Source organism: Channa argus, chromosome 19 (assembly GCF_033026475.1).
Source record: "Channa argus isolate prfri chromosome 19, Channa argus male v1.0, whole genome shotgun sequence".
In the NCBI taxonomy this organism is placed as follows: Eukaryota; Metazoa; Chordata; class Actinopteri; order Anabantiformes; family Channidae; genus Channa; species Channa argus.
In genome coordinates, this window is record NC_090215.1 from 2597726 (window position 1) to 2613136 (window position 15411).

The window sequence follows — 15411 nt, forward strand, 5'->3', positions numbered from 1 at the left end:
AATATAATCCTACCCCCTGCTGGCCTCCTGCAGACCTTTGGTGCTCTTCTCCAAATAGTTAGTTGAGAGCTCCTGACCGGAAGACCGTTCCCCTGCCTCCAGAGCCACTTGTCCCTGTTCCCAATGAGATGGTTGGAGACATTTACTGCAGGGATTAGGAGCATTCACACTCACAATCACACACACACTGGTGGCGGAGCTGCTATGCAGCTGGCCAACCCTTACTGGGAGCGACTAAGTGAGGGTTCAGTGTCTTGCTCAAGGACACTTCAACATGTGACTGGAGGAGCCGGGGATTGAACCAACAACTTTGAGATTGGTGGACAACTGGTCTACCTTCCTGCACCACAGTTGCCCACAACTGGCAGCTGCTATCATATACATTGTGCTGCTCTCCTCCTCTCTCTCCTCAATTGCAGTACAGCACTGTGCTCTCTCTGCTGAGTTGGCGACTGGCAAGCGATGGCAGCTGTACTGATGCTCTCCGCAGTGGCGGCTGTGGCTTAGTCATGAATCACGGCTTGGATGACCATGCTGCAGAGCAACACGTGTCTCCATATGTCCCAGCTTCGCAAGCAAATCAGGAAGGGCCTGCTGGATGACCCCATCAGCCCTGATGGGCTCTTTGGGCCACTCCTCTAGGAAGCTGTCACTCACCTCCAGCGGGCATCTGAGGAGGCAGACAGAGTGAACAGACTCACCTCGTAGAGCTGCGCATTACCCAGACCTGTGTGCCCCCAGTGCTCCTGGTACAATCACGGAGACCATCGTACCGGGTCGAGACGCCCTTCAGCCTCCACTGCCACTGCGTCTTCGCCTGCATCTCCACCCCAGCCCCCTCAACCTCCTTCAGGGGGGGCAGTGCAGCATGCTCCTCACCATCCTGCTGCTAAGAGGCAATGACTGTCTTGCACTTGGTCGAACCATCCCACCATGACCCCCACAAACAGAGGCAGCAATGACGGGCCTCAGGAAGCGTGTGTTTGTCTACAGAAACTGCCATACATAACGGCTATTTTCAGGGCCACCCACCTAACAGTAAAGAACAGCCAGTGTGTTTGGTGCCTTTATGGACTCTGGTGGTTCAGGGGGCATTGACCATATCCAGCTTCGCCCTTATCCCAATAGCGACAGCTCTTAGAGGGTAAAGCTCTTAGAGGGGAGTCAGGGAAAGATAATCTTTAGGACTGCGCATGGGATAAACCCAATAGCAACAGCTCTTAGAGGGCTACACCTATACTTATTGAATCTGGGGTTACAATACGTAACCAACATTCTCTCATCTGTCATTCGATTCAAATGTGATGCTCTCATATATCTGCCTCCTGTGATTAATATGATCTTTATAATTTTTTTGTCTAGGCACAGTAACAGTGTCCCAGTAAAGTAATTGTTTGTAATTAGAGCATTTAATCTTGAAAGGCTTGTTATGTGAATTGCTTGATGTGAGGTAATTCCACAACTTTGTGCTTCTGAAGATGGAGATTGCCTTTGGGATTCTAGTGCAGAGTTGGCAAATCCAGTGAAAACTAATCACATAAAGGAAATATTTTTTTAAGCTTTTTTGAACACATTAAGATAAATAAGCAGCTGATAGCATGTCACCACAAGACTTGTGTCGCATAAGAGAAACTTCTTGTTTTTGGACTCACAGGTTAGTCTTTGGAATTTTTTATCATGTTTGTTTTGGGTTACTTTGTGGGATCCCTGCTTTTTTAATAACAGTGTGAGATGTTTCAATATGGGATGAGCCTTGATGTGATCAACTACAGAAGCTCCGGTGAAACCACTTCTGTGAATGATGGACAGGTTGAGCCGTGCTTTGCACTTCACCCTCCCCTTATTTTCATGGCAAGTCGCCCCTCCCTCATTCTTGGCAGATTTCTTTCTGTGCCTACGCAAGGAGGGAAAGTTAGTGAAACTCTGGTATCACAAAACCAGGGATTACGCTAAGTATACCAAAGTACACCAAACATTCGCTTGGTGTTTCACTAACTTCATGGTGGGCTATAACTTTGGGTTACAGCCCACCCCAGTGTTGCATGAGATCACCCAAACTGTGCACGCAGCTCTGGTATGAAGTCAAACTGAACTTACCAATTTGCTTCCAGCACCAACTAAGCGAGAGATAGTCCCGCAATGTCCAGCCTGTAAAAATGAACAAATAAGTAGCCCAACGCACTATTGCACAGATTTCCTTTAACAGGACACACAATGTGGATCAAGCCCTCAGCCCCAATGGAGGTTGAATTCCCCTGCAACCATAAACTATAGATATGGCTTCTGTGTTCTAGTGAGACAGTCTTAGATGGGGTACTAGCTGGCCCCTGAGAGGACTGGCCCATGATATAAACAGTTGCTTTGTTTTTCTAAAAGCTGCTGTCCGATCCACATGGGAATGCAAAACCAGCATATGGCATAAAGTGTTAAGCTGTCGTTCTACCTCTGAAAGGAACAGGGGAGTGTGTAAAGCTACTGATCTTGACATTAAGCTTTTTAGAGCACTTTTTCTTAACCGAGCAAGTACATGAGATATTTATTTACCAAAAAAAAAAAAAAAACATGTTGATTAAATGTGTATCTGACACATTAATACAAAATTTTTAGTCTGACTTTACACTTTGTGTTTAACAAGCCTTATACCTTTATTTTTGCTGTAGACTGAAAACACTTGGGTTTTACATCAAAAGATAAATATGAGGCATGAGATCCACATTTTTAGCTTTTATTTCCAGGTATTTACATGTGGAGCTGGTACACAACTTAAAAGATAGCACCTTTTGTTTGAACCCACCCATTTTTCATGTGAGCAAAAGATTAAAACAGATAGATTTAAAATAGATTAAAGTGATCAAAACGTAATATTTAGGTTCAGATCCTTTGCTTGCAATAACTGCATCAAGCCCGGGAACCATTGAAATAACCAAACATTTGGATTCTTCTTTTGGGATGCTTTTCCGGGCTTTGACCACAGCCTCTTCCGAGTGCTGTTTTTAGCGGGGTTACTCGCTTCAGTCTCCTTCTAGCAGGTAAAATGCATGGGTTTAAATCTATAGATTGACTTGGCCATTCTAAAACTGTCAAACTGCCTGAGTGTATCCCAGAGAGACAGACGGATCCGAGCAATAGGGATGGTTAGGACCGGTTTATTGAGAATTGCAGCACTCGTAGGAACAGGATGAAAGGGGCTGTAGGAGAGGGGCACCGTCCATGGAGGGGGAGACTGGTGAGTGGCTGGAAGAGCTTGGAGTCCCGAAGCAGGAGGGAGCGATGGATCGGTGAGTAGCCGGCGGATGGTGGGTTAAAAAGAAAAAAGGCTAGAGTCCTCTGATACCATGGGGTTACTGAGATGATCTGGCGACTTGTGGCGTGCAGGAAACTGGTATAGAACAGTTGTTATCATGGTGAGTGATTGCGTGCAGGTGTGGCCGCCGCTGCAGTTCCAAGTGCACTAAAAGCACAAAGATACACAAAAACAGACAGGGAGTGGGGGGGTAAATGGTAAATGGTCTGCACTTATATAGCGCTTTTCTACCTATTGGCACTCAAAGCACTTTACACTGCTTCTTATTTACCCAATCACACTCACAATCACACACACATTCATACACCGATGGGGGAGCTGCTATGCAGCTGGCCAACACTCACAGGGAACAACTAAGTTGGGGTTCAGTGTCTTGCTCAAGGACACTTCGACATGTGACTGGAGGAGCCGGGGATTGAACCAACAACTGTGAGATTGGTGGACAACCGCTCCACCTTCCTGCGCCACAGTCGCCCCTAAAAGGAAAGGAGGGGAGGGGAAGATGGAGGAGCGGGTGCTGGGACAGATGAACTCCTTTGTTGTTTCGGCTCATTGTCTTTGTCCATGGATCTCCCAATCGTGTTGGTTGCATCTTTCTTTAAATTGACAGACAAAATCTTTCTGTAGACTTTGGAGTTCATTTTGCTGCTGCCGTCATGTGTTACGTCATCAATGAAGATTTATCAACCCATCCTAGAAGAAGCCATGCAAGTCTGAGCCATGACATCAACTCCACTCTTTCAATGATGAGCTTGGATGTTGGATATCATGAACACACGGTCTTTTTCTCCAAACTTTAGCCTTTCCATCACTTTGGTTTTTGAAGCTCATCTCTGTACTTTTTGCCAAATTCCAGCCTAGCCTTCCTATTCTTCTCGCTAATGAGTGCTTTGCATCTTCTGCTGTACTTGAATTGATTCATATTTTGGAAATAATCTGACAATAGTACAGAAGGAGTCGGCCACTGTCTTGTGCACAGCACATACTGTATTTTATTGATGTTGTGGTGCCTCACTTTGCAGCAAATGCTCTGTGTGAGTCCTGTGGATAGAAAAAGTCCTCACCCTTCAGTGGACTGTTAAATATTGCCTCTGTACGTTTGTTTGTGAAGCCTTCTGGAAACAGTAGATTGTGATGCCTTCACTTCTGCCCTTTGGAAGTTGTTGCTGATGTCACTAACAGTTTAGGGTTTTGTTTTAGGGCCTTACAGGTCTCACAATGTTTCTATCGTCAACTTTTCCTAGGTCTATCCATTTAATGTTACTTAGGACACTAGTGATGTGATTCTTTTTCAGGACATAATGCTTTTATTGCAATGGCCAATAGCAGTACAATAACAGAGAACTGGAATGGTCCCTTGGACGGACCTAGTTAACTAGTTAAATATTTGTGATCACAATATTGAACAAAATAATAAGATCACCGTGAACTAAGCAGGGCTCAAAATTAGCTTTTTTTTGTCAATATTTCCAACTTTTAAATGGATGCAAACAGCCCAGACTCTGATGCTTCAAACAGCTTACTGACAACGAGATTTGTTTGAGTTTTTCACAAAATCGATCTCTGGTTTACTGTGAGCATCTTCTGTGTTTCACTTGATTAACAAAGGGAGTTACGTAAATGCTCCACATTAATGTTGCCTTTTAAAGACTTAGTGATTCATCTATTCTCCCCATGACTGATCAATGATACGTATATGACCTGCAGTTGTTTAATGAAATAGCCTTTATAAGTTGTGCTTTGTAAGATGCGTCTGTAAAAACAGAGCATTCACACTGCACCGTCAAAAAGCAAGTGTGTGATCCACGTGTTCGCTGCTGCTCACCGTATGGTCGGGGGTGATATTCACTGCATGAAAGTAGAGAGTGGTCCAACACAAAGTGAGCTGTAAAGTGTCTTCCACTTACACTCCAGTGAAGGAGGGGAGACTTCTTGCATGTCAGCTGTTCTTTACTGTATTTTACAGTTGTGCAGGGCTTTAACAAGGCTACAGAGAAAGCTGAACACAGGACAGAGGGCAGATATATTCCAATACTGTGTAATCATGGGAGCTGACAGTGAGCTTTTTTTTGCCTACTGTCATGCTGTGAGAAGTGGCAGGGCCACATAGAGAAGTGATATGTTTTCCAGTTTGGTATCATCGAAGTATCATCTAGTTACTTCCTTCATCGTACTGTCTGATATTCATACAGACAACTATATTGTTGAATATGTTAAAAAAAATAACATACTAAACACTATATCATGTAATCTAATGTTTCTTAATGTGTAGGACAAAGGCTTCATGTTGCCGTAGGCTTCTGTTGGAATCACTGGAAGAGAAAAAATGAGGAAACCAGCATGAATTACATGAGATGAATAACAACAAGCAACTTTTAAGTATAAAACAGTCAAACTCTACAACATTGTGGCGGAGAGTAGAACATATAAGCAGTGAAGAAAACCTTGGGCTTATCATGAATATTGAGATTGTAGTAGTTTTGAGCCTGGTTTCATTCATTTATGTGACATGGGATTGACAGCTGGACAGCAATAGTGCACCAATCAATCAACCCCATGAAGGAGCAGTAATTCCCGACGCCATATGCTGCCAACGTGTACGACACCGCACTGCGTTGTGGACACACTACTGCCCTGCATTTATTATCATTTCATTTGAATGACTAACAAGAACAACCAAGTGGGTGCTTGTAAAAAAACGCCTGAATATTCAGTGACAATTTTAATGCATCATTTTATGGAAATTAGGCACTGAGCCAAGAGGCAGCAGATTTCTAAACACCTGTTTGCTTTTCATGTTTTGCCACAAACCCACAGCCATTTCAGTCTGCAAACTGAAGGCTCTTCTTGTACTTGAGGGAAGTGCAGGGAAACAGAAAAAGAAAAAAAGGAAAAGGAACAGTGTGCAACTCAGCTAATGGATATATAGACGGCATATTACAAGGATGATAAAGTAATTAACCCATCGTTATAGAAAATTTCTAGAAGAAGGAAAGAGATTCTTTTTTTTTCTCCAACAGAGAAGTGAATGTCTGTCCCATGAAATATTCAAAAAGCTGTTTTTCCCTGGGATAGTAATTCATCATCTATATATAGCCTCATTTTTATCACTCTCCCTGGATCATGGATGATTCCTGATTTCACAGATGCATTTTTTCCCCCAGACTTCAGATGGAGAATAAAATATGCAACTGCATACTTAGTCATTGTGGGGGTATGAGTGGGATGACGGGGGCTATCACATAAGTAACCATAAATAACCAGTGATCTGTAGCTAAACATAGTTCTGGGAGAATTACAGAGAGCCAAATTGTGATTTCAAAGTCTCGGTAAGATCTGGATGGACATAAAATGGAACAGTGCCTGCAGTGATTATGTGTGCACAAGACTCGAGCAGTAAAGATGGAAATATTAGGCAATCTTGTTAATACCTAAGGGCCAGACAAAAATGAATTACATACTAACAGGAGCTGAGTGCTAAGGTAATCAACACTTTCACATGGAGGTGAGTGTCTGAGAGCTGAAATTCTTAACATTTTGCAGACAATTCCAGATGGAAGCTGCACAAATGACTTTCTCAAACCATCTAGCACCACTTTAACATGCAGTTGCACATTATTTTAAAAACAAAGGTCTGTGAAATGCAAAGGGAGATCATTTAAACTATTGCTTTTATCCAGTTTTCAACGCTGTACCATCCCAGAGATTGGAATGGGCTGAACAATGTGCCTTCGAAGAGGCTGGAAAGCTTTGATGAACTTCCTTTTCCTCACAGATAAGCAGAGCTGTGGACTTCTCTTGCTCTAAGGAAGACAAAGTTCTTCCTTGAACCGGTTAATCAGTTCTTGGAGGAGAGTTTGAGTCAATTAAAGGACATGGTGTCCAGACATGAAATCACTACATATGACATGTATTTCCACTATGTGACAGGGGACCTACTCCCTTTGAAATTAAGTCATTCGTATTATCTTGCATTAAAACCCACAACTGCAATTTATTTTTACCCTTGTGAGCCATTTGGTTTGTGCAGGTCTTGCAATTTATATCTTTATATTCATTTATCTTACAAAGATATATTAGCAAGAGGTTAATCATTCAGTACCTGGTAATTTATATGTTAAATGGACACTTATATAGCAGATTTATCCAAAGCTTTACAATGTTGATTCCCATTCACCCGTTCTCACACACACACTCGCACACACCGATGCCAGTGGCTGCCATGCGAGGTGCTCACCTGACCCACAGGGAGCAACAGTTCAGTTTCTTGCCTAAGGACACTTCAACACATAGCCAGGAGGGACCTGGTGGTCCACAGACTGCCTAACCAATTGATCTACAGCTGCCCCTAGGTGTCACTAATGATTTTGGTCAACACATCTGTCTTCCCATTAATAATCATTATTAGAAAATTACAAACTTGGATTGTTTGGAAAAATATTTGTTGTCAATGTAAAAGTACAGCAAACTACATATTAATTGCAAGGAGGTTTTTGTGCATCTTTATGGATGTTGTGCATTCAATGAACGCGAAAACATGAAGTACTCTGAAAAATGGTTCACTCAGATAAGTAACTTCCTCTGCTAGTCCTTGCTTACACGGGGCACATTCTGCACATTCAAATTCTCTCAAATACAAAAAACATGGCCTTGAGAAGGGAGAGACTGAGTTGAAATGATAGAAGCTGCAGGGTGCTAGGCTTTCAATGGGGCCCCAGGAGAATTGTTGAGTGGGCAATTTCGAATTTGGATTTTAACAGGTACTGTGTCCTTGTCCCACCACGTCTCATTTAGTACACTAAGTAGAGATATAGTATATATACCAGCAGCTGTATGAAAGGAGCTGGGGGCCTCAGTTATCAACTGTGTGTACGAACAGTAATGTGATCTGAGAATACAATTAAGTGTAAAAACGTTATGGACAAACTCCTGTCTGACACACAAACCCCGTCTCTCTCCGTAATGTATTGGTGGATATATTGTAAACAATTTTTCAGTTTTTTTTTTTTAATTTGGAAAACAATCTTCACTTGAAAGTATTTGATGCTGTTAATGCCTCTATTTCATCCTGTTACTGATGTAGCGAACCAATGAGCTGATGTGACAGATCTGTCAATAAAAGTCTGTATTAACAATGTGCTATTCTGGTATAAGCCGTTTTAACATGCAAGAGTATATTTTCTGTTTTGCTTGAATTGCTAAAACACGGGGGGGAAGAACTCAATTCTACAAACTGCATTGAATTGATTGCACAAAACCTCTATTTTGTGTTCTGTAAATCTTTTTTTTTCACTACCACCACCAAGATGATCTGTTAATCCATCCATCGCCTCTGTGCTCTCTATCTTTATCTTCTGACAGAACATTGTGTGTCAAACAGTAATCGAGCTGATTACTGATTTTTATTTTTTTAATGCAGTGATCATCATTATTTATTACTTGACTTGTGTGGGCAACTGTGATGAATAGACATTTGTTGTTAGTGCAGATCATTCCTATGCACACATTTCAAAATAGTTTGCTTTGAGAAATGACACTGCATTTTTGTGTTATTTTCCCTTCCTCAACGGAGGGTCTAACCCGTGCAAGAGCAACTTCGTCTGTTAAAAATTAATACATAGCTAAATTACAAATGCCTTTATGTTTTTGTTGGGATGGATTATGTAGTGATGCTTTAAGGGCTATATTCATGAAAGAAAAGCAAGTCACAAGGGGACTTTCACTTCACCGTAGTTAAGGTTAAACAAGAAAAAGCGGTCATTTACGATTTCACCCTCGAATTTGCATGTTAAACTTTACTTTCAGCAACAACTGGCTCACAAATAAATGCCATTTACTGGTCAGTTTCTCCAAAAATTCAAGTGCAGATGCTTCTAAACTGTTCAAGTATATCCCAGGTGTTGAAACATTTTGAATATGTCTAGTTTACTATAGTCTCCAGAGACTTGCTGCAGCTCGATCCAATCAAGACAGAAAACACAGTGGAGTGGCCAAGTGCATATCTGCCCAATAGATAAGTACTTACGAGTGTCTTGCTTAATAAACGGTTGGCTCACTGCTCCTGGTGTACAAAGAGTGGACAAGGTCTTGCTACAAACGAAGCATTTACTCTGTTGTATCATTTAAATGCTACTATATCCCAACTTCTGAAGACTCTTAAGGAACCTTCAATAACTTTTACAGACAAAAGCTGCAGCTGTCTGTCAAATTTGTGTGAATCTGAAAAAGTGTACAAAGTATTCATGGACTATCTTCACATTTCGCTGATCATTAACACTGATTGCTGCTTCTACTTAAAGAAGAACTGAAAGGTGCATGGACAAACACACAAACTGTAAACTTCTCCCCTCTGAAAGACCAAAGTCTTCCGTAATTGAAAAAGCTGCTTGAACTTTTTCCATATCTTAACAGCAGTATAGCTTTGCCACAGTTAGCATTAATGGGCCATTGCCATCAATAAAACACTAGTACAATAAAGTAATTTTAAAGGTCAATAAGTTAATTAGTAAGATTTATGATTTTGCCTCGATGAGAGGAAGTTTGTTGACCAAAGCACAGCAGCACTCCACATTAGGATTTTTGTCAACTTCATCAAAACTTAAAAAGTTCACAAACGACATCAAAAAAGTGGGATTTTAATATTTTACCAGATGGTAAACCTCTTCAAATGCATCAAGTCTGCTATTTATTGATCTCTGTAACAATGAAAAATCAGCAAATTGTTTTAAGTAATATGTATTTTATTTTTCTTTTAAAATTGTCAGTTTAAATTCCCAATGTCACAGTGCTAAAGACAAAACTAAAATCCAATGCTGAAATTAATGGACGACCCTTTCTACCAACTCCTCCACTGTTGCCCCAACTTAATTATTTAATTGGAATTTATTTTGAAAAGTAGCAAATAAATATTAGCACATCGTGATTTTATGTTTGTATGTAAATATATGAATTCTCCAAATCCCTGTTTATTTTATGTATCTTTTAAAAGGCCTACACTTTCTACTTTGGACAAATAAGTTTGGCTAAGGAGCAAGTAAAACATCTCAGGTATTTGCTTGTAGAGGTGAAGTTCCACAGAAGGCCTGGAAGGAAATCAACTTCTGTCTGCAGTCTGAGCCTCTGTTGGAATATACTTTGTACTTGTGCACCAGTATTCAGTTGTTCTGACTGTCTTCTTTCTTTTTTTAATGAGTCCTGTTTCTCAACAGATTGTTACAATTTTTAAACTAAAGTATTTCCAAATAATTGATGTAAGGTGGAGCTGAACTGCAGCCAGAGTAAGTGTTTTAGAATCTGTTGTTTCGTTACTTTAGGAACCCTGAATATGCATATCTTACACAGAGTCCTCCTACTGCCTGTGTAATTACCTGCTGCCTTAGTAAATCAGGTGCTAATTACATGCAGTTTGGGAGCATAAATTGAATGAAAGGTGCAGCGCAATTTAGCCAAGCTTTCACAGGCAGACACAAATCTTTTCCTCAGTGTCCGCTAGGTCAAGTCCCTGGGAGCATTCTCCTAAATGCAGAAAATGATGGACATTTGTTTGTCCATATTGACTGCTGAAAGCTGCAAATGTAGCATTATGTATGCGAGAGAATTATTACATATGACTTGTTATTATATTATTATTAAGGTTTTAAGATGACACCATTTTTATCACATGAGAATATTGTTTCATATTACTTTCTTTAATTTACTTTGTCGTATGGGAAGGCATGGGAAGTTTGTTTAGACCTGTAGACAGTTAATTAGTGTAGATATCTGAATAATAATAATAATAATAATAATAATAATAGACAATAATCTGAAAACTAAAAAAACCTGTTCTATAACTCTGAGGAGTGAGGAATGAAATTTGAGTAGAGATAAGAAAGGATACACAAGATTATCTCTTTATTCTTTATTAAACACCTGTTGGTGACTGGACACTACAGCTTTTTGCAGAGAATACAAACACTTAACCATCCTATTTGTTCTCTTGCAGGAAATATAGTTTACTGATTAGATCTTTAAAACACTCACAATAATGTGCATGAATTTCATCTTGCTCGTGTAAATATTGTTTCCGACAACTGATTGACAATGAGAGTTTTTCTGTTATTTCAAATTAAGGCTCTATCATTTATATGGCTGCTTTACACACGGAGGAGAGTGAACGTGACACAGTTTCCTCTCCACTGTTGCCTAGGGCTTGCTCAAGGGGGATTTGTTGGGTTGCTTCTACATACTTGTGTAGTCTGGACTTTATTCTGTAAAGTGCCTTGAGATGACTTTGTTGTAAATTGGCGCTATATAAATAAAGTTGAATTGAAAATTGAATTGAAGAACAGTTTTTCAGAACAGGAGAAGTTGTACCCGACACTCAGCAAATAAACAAAGGCTTGAATCTGCTTACTCGTGCTACGGCAGCTGTTAATAGCTACCAGCAGCAGTAACGTTTAAGGTAAAAGGGTTTCTTACATGGTAGGCTTGGACGTGAGCTGTTGTTGAGAATCACTCAGAACATCTTAAATTTCGTTACAAGCATTATGGACGACTAGATAATCCGAGCGCTTTCGAAAATCTAGATGACTTTCAAATGGATTGTGTAAATCTTTCTCAGCACTTGGAGAAAACTTTAGCAAAAGCTGCCGCCTATGTGCTACGGCAGCACATCAGACCACCACCACCTATGGAAGAATTATGTCATAGAACGAAAGCCAAAAATCTCTGCTGTACATTTAATCACATGGTGAACTGAAAATGTGCATTTTGAAGTATAGAATTCAAAATATAAAAAGAAATCGGCCTTTCCAAGTGGCATTTTACTGAATTTACGGATAATCTGCTCTATTGTAATATATGATTATTGCAATGTGAAATTAACCATATCGGCATATGGAATATTGGTCATGTTGCACAGCCTTACTTTGATACTTGCTAATTGAAAAGTCAGACAAAAGTTGTCCTCAGCGTTTGTCAGTTTTCATCCTCTCTAGTTCTTTACTGTGACATGTTTCCACATTTGAGAGTTGCTCGATCTCTGAAGAATTAAAAATGATGACCCATCTTAACTTTAATTCATGTCGTATGGAGAGACATCTCAGACTCTCATTTTCCAATTAGTATACTCTTACTTTGACTTTGATACTTTGACTAGAAGAAAAGGAAATGCATGTCGGCGTTACCCATCAATAGCCCATACACGATTGTTTCTGTACCTTAGGTAGTGTGTTAAACTAAAAAAACAAACTAATTTCTTACACCCTCTGTCTTTTCTGTCTCCTCCCTGCTCCAGTTGTCATTTATAAAAACAAAAAATATATAAAATAAATAAGAGTTGGCTGTTGATGGATTGGCTCTGTCACGTGACAACACTGCAGGTTTCTCAGCATCAGCATGAATACAGCCTTAGTTCAAAGGATTGCGTGAGTAGTGGGTGGTCAGGGTACAGTGGTCCTCAGGTGGAGGTACAATGATCCAAAAATGTGTGCTCTTAAATGAGCAGGTAAAGTCTCTGTAAATGCTCACTGAGGTGCTGCTGCTTTAGCATCCATCCTGTATAAACTGCGTTCATACTTTGTACCAGTGGTGTTTGTATTTAGGGGCATATTACCTGCACACATCTACTTCTGTGAATTTAAGAGCAAAGGCAACAAGTTAACAGTAAAGTTGGAAATTCCAAACGCATTTCAGAGAAGGAAAACTCTGAACTGGCAGAGTGCTGCAGTAGTTATTGTGGTGCATCACAGGATCAGCATCTGTAGCCAGGAGCGAACCCTCAGAAAATCTAACCTGAACAATTGCCTGTCACCCACCATGTCAACCATTGAAATATGAGTGCTGACAGACAGAGTGTAAAAGAAAAGTGTAGCTTAACTGAAGATTTCCCTGCAGACGCTCAGTAGCAGGTAACACTGCTCTCCCTCTTAATTGCACCTTGCAGTGAAGAGTCATTTTCTGAGATCTAGGAAGGTTGCTCTGGTCTTGATTTGCTTGTAACAACCCTGCAGACCACCACATTCTCCAGACAAGGCTATATTAAACTTTAATTAATTCTGTGGCCAGCAATACTCAGAGGTAATGGTGATGCAGGTATGCAACTCACAGCACAGGTCTGCAGCACTGTAATGAATAACATGGCCAGAGTTCAGAGTGGGTATCTGGCATGGGCTGCTACGGGGGCTTGATTTGAAGGAATGCTGCAGGGACTGTAAACTCAGCGCCATGTTTAGCTGGAAGAGGGGAGGTTATCTGCATTTAAATGAATCCTGCTAAGAAAGGTTCTCTCCGTTTCCTTTGACTTTCAGACGGAGGAAAACGTAATTCTGTTCACAATTACCTGGTTTTCTGCATAAACTGATTATCTGAGCTATCTTCAACAATGTCACGAATAGCAACAAGCACAATATTTCATATAGCTTATATAGTCATGATCTTTCATGTCCTTATTGAATGCACTGATTAAAAAAGTGATGGCAACAATAGACTTCTGATGTTACCAAACATGAATTGGCAGTTGTCAGGTGATGCCTCACAAAACAAAGATCTCCAAAGACCTATGATCAAGAGTTGTTGGTTTGCACGTAGCTGGAAAGGGGTACAGAGTAATCTCATTGGCTGTAGACATTCATCAGCCCACAGATAGACAGACGGCCGATAAATATGTGGCTAATCTCCATAGAAGTGGGCATCCAGCCAAGATCACATTGATTTCTGAGGATTGTGACAATAGAGAATGAGGTAAAAGCAAACCCTGGACTAGAAGCTAAAGACTTGAAGAACTCAGTGGAGTTTCTCACAATCTCTGTTCAGAAGTCAACCATACGCAAGATATCGAATAGACATGTTACCTATGCAGGACACCAAGACCTGGGGAATGTTTGGAACTGGGGCTACTGTTCATAGAAGTGAGTGCCCACAACACAGAATGTTAAATGAGGTAAAAAAAATCACAACAGCTAAAACTGAGGACTCTTTGGGGTTGGTTAGCATCTCTGTTCATGGGTTAACCATATGCAAATAAATTAACCAGACATTATACACATCTATGGCAAAACACAAAGGAGGAAGTCTTGGCTCTCAAAAAACATAGCACCACTATCACAATTACTCCAAAGGCAGACGCAAGTGAGGAGGCTGTGAGAACTAACAAGCTCGTTGATTGTTAGAAAATCAGTAATAAACAGAAATCGCTCCTAACACGTCGGTGCAAAGGAAAACATGACCGGAAACGGAAATTAACTGAACAACAAGAATTTCAGGGAAATAGCGTAGAACACAAACCCAAATGAAAAAGACACAAATTATAAGAAAACCAAAATGCAACCCACTAAACCTAAATGACCAAACCGGTAAACCTGCCTAACACTAAAAACTAAGGGAACAAATGAACAGAAAACACACCAAAAACAAATAAGACACGGATGAGAAACATAAACTACTACACCAGAGTGAACAGATGGGAAAAGACTAAGGAAACTAACAAACAGAAACCCATCAAACCTCGGACAGAGAGTTGTTAGAGTTTAATTCACGGGAGCCAGGATTACTCAGTTCACATAAAGCCAGAGTTTAGTGTGTAGGCAAGGGGAGAGATGAGGATGTGGCAGGGAACTGTGGGGAAGGCTGGACCTGAATACTGAGGGGAACAGGCACAAACATTAAAGAGGGATAACAAAAGGTAAAGTTAAAGGACAGGACTAGGAACAGGAAGGGGCTACAAAATAAAAGTCCCGAGGCAGGAAGTGTAACTGAGAGCCAGATTGTGACCTAACGTTTGCCAAAGACCCCTTTGACCCTCCACAACACTACTGAGAGATTGTCTTGTGGTGAAATGAAACAAAGGTAGAACTGTTTTGGAGGAGCACAGAGTTCTACGTCTGGTGTCACAAGTGAACCGCGTACTAACAGCAAGACATCATCCCAGCAGGGAAGTACAGTAGAGGGGGCATCATGATCTGGTTCTGCTCTGCGGCCTCTACACCTGGACCTTTGCCATTGCACAGGGAAAAATGAATTCCAAAGTGTATCAAGGTGTGTTACAGAATAATATCAGGGTGGATTTTGTGACCAGAAGACTGCAAACACTGCCTTTACTTGTGACTGCATTAGTGCTTACTTCACTC